Raw genomic sequence first — 5,785 nt, 5'->3', positions numbered from 1 at the left:
CCGCGATGAAAACCAGCTTTAAGCAACGGCGTAGTCGAACGGTGTAAGTAATCCTACAATTTTTTGTTTATAGCATAGTTTATACAGATTATTCCCAAAAAATTATACGTATTTTGGAAATGTTGAGTGGAATTAGTCTAGAATCGGTTAATTTTATAGAAGAAAACCTTTCGAACAGCCTTAGTCCGTAAAGTTCCCACCTATCGGGCTGCGATTGGCTCATTCCTACAACGTAATTTTCGGTTAGCGTGGAACGTATCTAAGCGTTATAGGGGGGGTCTACTGTACTTCTATTCAAATCTGATTGTTAAAAATAAAAAAAAGTGGTTGAATTACAGAATTCATTACTTATTTTAGTTAGTAGAAATGCATTTAAAACTGTTTAAAATTTCCATAAAATTAAAATTAAAATACAAAGGGACAGTTTGTTTCTGATCAATACATTACTGTAATTATTAATTATAGTACCAGAAGTTGAAATCTTTGCTTGTTGTTAGAATGTGCTCGGATAGCATAATTTAATTAATTTTTGTTAAATTCAGTAGCTGTTTTTAGAATGCAACCGACGATCAATCTGGTTGTTCAAAAATATACTGTATTTGCTAAGTAAAAATCACGACTTAAAATTTAGTGTTTTTTTTAATAGTGTCGTCGTTTTTGAATTTAAAATGTGATTTAACTCTTCATTGGGAGATTTAAGAATTAAATTATTGGGTTTAGATACGTGTGTATATTCTAAAATTAGAAATTGTAATGTATTAAAGACTGGTTATTAAATTGTTGATATTTTTTGGATTGTGTGCTACAGACTTTTTTTTAAACTGTCAGAAAATATTTTACCCCCAAAAGTATGTACATTTTAATTTCCATGTTTTAAGATAGTGGTTTTAAAAAGACAGAAGAAAAAACATACTTGAGATATGAAAAGAATGGTCAGGAAGTAGGAAATTATCATAAAATAAGTTCTTGTGTTACGAATGACTGCTATAATGCAATATAGGAGGTAAATGCCCCTATTAGGAGAATATAATATATACAATACTGAAAAAAACAGGAGTTGGAGTAATGTTTTTACCTCTTCTGACTCCAACTTCACAGACCTGGATTATCCGAGTAAATACAGTATATACAGTAATTATAATTTACAAATATATAATAATAAATCATTTTTGTTTAATAACAAAATCACAATAAAATTTATTTTGTTTAACTGTGTTTATACGATGAAAGTTAACTGCAGTAAGATTTAATTCCAATTAAGTTTACCAGGAATAAAAACAGTAGAAGAAAATGGTGAAGATGATGTTTGTAGAGTTGGTTATTGGTTCAGTTTGACAGTATTTTTTCACTTATTTTTTATGTATAGTAAAATATTAAATACAATTGAGTTACTTTGAATGAAACGACGAAACAAATATTGCAGAAATAGCGTTAAAAAAAACTCACTTGTTAGAATAGTGATTGGAATTAGCTAACCTGTTCTGTTCAAGTGAGAAAAGTTTGATAGCTTAATTAAGGTTAATTTTTATTTTATATTATGGGTCAATGTAAGTCCCCTTGAAAACTCTGCATTTGATAAATATAATTTTGTTAAAGCATCGATAAAATATATTTTTATCACATATTATTATTTTAATGAGTATTTTTATTATATAGATATATCAAAATTCTTGATCGGGCTACTTTACCACTACCATTAATAATTAAAGTTAGAGTAATTTTGTTATTAATAATAAATATTATGGATATTAATTTAATTATAATTATTAAGATTNAGTGAGTTGGGTGTCTCTCATTAAGCTGACCTGGTTGTATTTTTGTCTCCCAGTGAAAGTTTTGTTCATCTAAAAAGAAAAATATAAATTTTAAATCCAGTAGAAAAACGGATGCATGATGGTGTAGGCTGCATGTCAAGGTGATACCCAGGATGGGCATCACTTTGAAATGTAAATCTTCACTGCTGAGCTAGATGTTCTGCTGGTACGAGACAAAAACATCTGTGTAGCAAAAGTTGTAGCAGTCTATCACTGTGTAGCTGGGCCATGTTGTATTTGTGTACAGTATGAGTGTTTCCACCGACATTCATACTGTACACAAATGAGTGTTTCCACCAACACTCATACTGTACACAAATGAGTGTTTCCACCAACACTCATACTGTACACAAATGAGTGTTTCCACCAACACTCATTTATTCACGAGTAAAACACCAGTCACAGCTGCTGTTTTACTCGTGAATAAATGAGCTCAACAGCTATGAAAAGCAAACAAAAAGACAACGTTTTTCCTTAATCCGTAAGACCAATACAGCAACACAGATTTTACTAAAAGGTAAAATAAAAGATTTTACAAGTATTTTGTTATCAACACAAATCATACTTTTTCACGGAGAAATACATGTCTTCAAAAACAAATATTGAGTGCAAACAAAGGTACAGAGATGGATGAATTCAAACCATCCACTTGGAACCAATCCCATGCACTTGATGCTTGAATTATATGATCAAAATATATGATGCTTGAAACATATGATATGAAGTTAACAAAGTATCACAACAAAGCCTACTGCAATTAGCCTGAAATGACAATTAATAATTATTAATTTGCATTATGTCAAGGAAAGTTAAATGACAGAATGGATTGATTTCTAAATGGGCTAATTTATTGCTTAGTTTAAAAATGTATAAGTGCAGTTTAGTATCACTGCAAACATTTGTTTACGTGTAAATGAATTTCTTCAGTAATGAATAGAGCAGTATGAAATCAGTTAAACCAGATGAAGCACGAGACCTACAAAATGATAAAGTTTTTATGTAGCCACTCCAGTAAAAAGGCATCTCTTAAATTTGTAGGATGATAAAGTAAAAAATTGTTATTGGAATCTAAGGTGGGAGAGCCGCAGGGTTGCAAGTAAAATACTTTGATTTGTCTATGAAGATACTGGGCCCCAGGCTAAGGATAAGATTTATGAAACTTTGCTAGGATGGACTGACAATGGTGTTCTTGTGCTAATAGCACCTAAAATATGATTTTTAAAGAGGTTCTATGAAAGCTGCATTAAGGCTCATAGAGGAATTTTATTAAAACTAGAGAGGACCTAGGATTGAATCTTGGCACTGGTAAGTGGAAGTATTAATGATGATTATAATTATAAGTAACGGAGAGTAATGCTGAAAGATAAGAGCAAGGGAGAAAATAGGCAGAACAATGTGGAAATGGCAGATAGCAGAGAAAAGGGAGTACACAAAAGTAACATCTTAAATAATGAGTTTGAGAATTTTTTCAGATGCAAAAATTTTTCCTGGTACCCATGGACCACCTCCATGAAAAAAAACTGGTACCTCTTTTTTTGGATGTGTATGGAAGTGATGTCACAAATTTTGGACCCAAATACCTTGGAGTCACATATAAGTCTACAGTTGCTTTTGCATTTTTCCTCATATAAGAGAGTTCTGTAAAAATTTTAAACCCCTCCATGTCCCAGCAGAGATAAAATATTTTTAATGCAATTTTCAAAACTTTGGAATATGTATAAGGGAGACCAGGATATTCCTGAACATTGGGTTTATGAACACGACAATAATTAAAAGAGTGACAACTTCCACTATTTATATAAACAATGCATTAATGTTTAACACTGATTCTAGTACCAGTCTGTTCCGGATAGAGAGCTGCAGATGGAAACAAAGAAATAAGCTATATTTGTGATGAATTCGTATGTAAAAGCTGGACTCAAAGATTGCAATTTATGGAAGAAAAAATCAGCAGCTGACCTGTATGACTTCTCTAAAACTCTAAATTGTAATAAATGTTTAATTAACCAGAACATTGTGTTTGGCATTTCCTCTAAGCCTTCCGGTAATACCGAACAATGTAGTATTTTTTAAAATAAATCTTACAGCTAACATAGTAGTATTTGAAATTTTTAACAGTGAGGAATTAAAAAGCATAGATGATTGTTTCAAAATAAATTATGATGTAACATTCGAAATCTGTTATCCAGTTTCACAGCTTAAATGTTTGGCATCACCCCAATCTTCCTTAAATGTATAAGTAGAATAATAAAAAAAGACAGAAATTAAAAATAAATCAAAAAGATTCCTGCTTTGAAAAAATATAATGTAAATTCTATATTTTTGTATCATTAACATTAACAAGTAAATGATAAACTTAGTGGCAAGTGAAATTATTGAAAAAATTGTCGATCATTGTATAGATGTTGAATAGAGCGAGATGACTTTGGCAAAATTAAACCTTTTGTTATGACCCGTCAAAACATAAAAATTAGAAATGGCAAATTCATTCACTTGTGTCTGAAACGCCATATATTAAATATGCATATTTTATTTGAATATTTAATTTTTTGAAATTAAAATTGCCTGTAGTAATGATTTAGTTGAAAGTAGCATTGGATCTTTAAAATTTCTGTTTTGACGACAACGTTATTGTCGTCAATTTTTTTTCCTTCTTCGGATAACAAATTTTTTTACTTTAATATAATTTGAGTCAATTAAACAAGTTTAATTGTGATGTGAGGTCAAATTTGATGCTTGTGCTCTCCCAAAATCTTATAAATTCTTAAATGTAACAAATTTGTGATAAAATTATTATATTTCTTAAGAACACTAAACCTGTATTTCATGGGGAAAAATGCTTAAAACTTTAAACAGTGCAATATTCATAATTACGGTAATAACAACAGAAAAATAATATAAATAAAACTTTTAATGTTTGCAGTTCATTTTTGACGTACTAGAACAGTTTTTCTCAACTGCAGTCCACAGAAAAATTTTTGACCATGCTGATGCAGTTGATTATGGGCGAAATTTATTTAGTAGAGTTACTGTACGTAACAAACTACATACAGTAACTCTAGATAAGTGTAATAAACAAGGATAAGTATGCTGTTCCATAAAAGTAAATGAAACTTTCTATATTAAAATTTTTAACTGAGAAACATTAAGTCGATTACTGCAAACATTGTTGTTGAATAATCTAAATGGAAAAATTATTGCCAAAATTAAAACATACAGAATATTATTTGATTAAAATGCACGTAAATCTACATTATTGTTCTATGGGAAATTGCCTATTGAACAATTTTCTTAAAGTATTTTACTTGTTTGTTTAAATCAAATGATATACAATTAAACTTATTAATGTGAAATTCGAAATACTGCAAAAAATGGATGTTTGTACAAATTTTTCATTGCTTCTGTTTTATTATTTTAGCATCTCTAAAAGTCAAGAATCGGGTTACAACTTCTGTTTCACAATAATAAGTATTACTTAAGTGATTTTGTGTGCTTGGTATCTGACCTTTTATTATTATTATTCGGTGAAATTTAAAAAATTGCAGACCTATACGATTTTTGCTTTCTGTATGGCTAGTCTTTACAATACACGAGTGTTGCTGATTTTTAAAAAATCGGCTGCAGATCTCGCTATTAAATACAGTAGAGCGTCGATTTTCCGAAAGTCAATCATCCGAAAGAATTCCAGTCGGCAAATTTAATTTTTCGCCAGTGCTGTAGCGCTGCAATCTTTGGCTATGTCTTGGGCTACTCAAATATTTTACGTTTTTGATACTAAATTAACATCTGAAATATAATTTTTTATTGTTTTTATATTTTTCAATAAATTTATTTTGTTTGTACAAAATAAAAAAAAGTTTTTAATGATACAATAGTCTTCGTTAGGGTTAACATCGACGAAAATTCAACGCGAAGCGACACGCAACGGAGAAAAATTTCAACATGGGATAAATTAATATATTTTTTCGTAC

General features: G+C 29.9%; 1 pseudogene; it reads right to left on the bottom strand.

Annotated features, from left to right (window-relative positions):
* Nucleotides 1-4,968: 4,968 nt before the first annotated feature.
* The window catches only part of LOC111615462, an 11,119-nt pseudogene continuing 10,302 nt past the window's right edge, over nt 4,969-5,785 (bottom strand).

This window comes from Centruroides sculpturatus, unplaced genomic scaffold (assembly GCF_000671375.1).
Source record: "Centruroides sculpturatus isolate CEXI.00-Female unplaced genomic scaffold, Cexi_2.0 scaffold2144, whole genome shotgun sequence".
Classification (NCBI taxonomy): domain Eukaryota; kingdom Metazoa; phylum Arthropoda; class Arachnida; order Scorpiones; family Buthidae; genus Centruroides; species Centruroides sculpturatus.
Note: the sequence above shows the minus strand (reverse complement) of the source record. Positions and strands in the feature narration are given on the sequence as shown.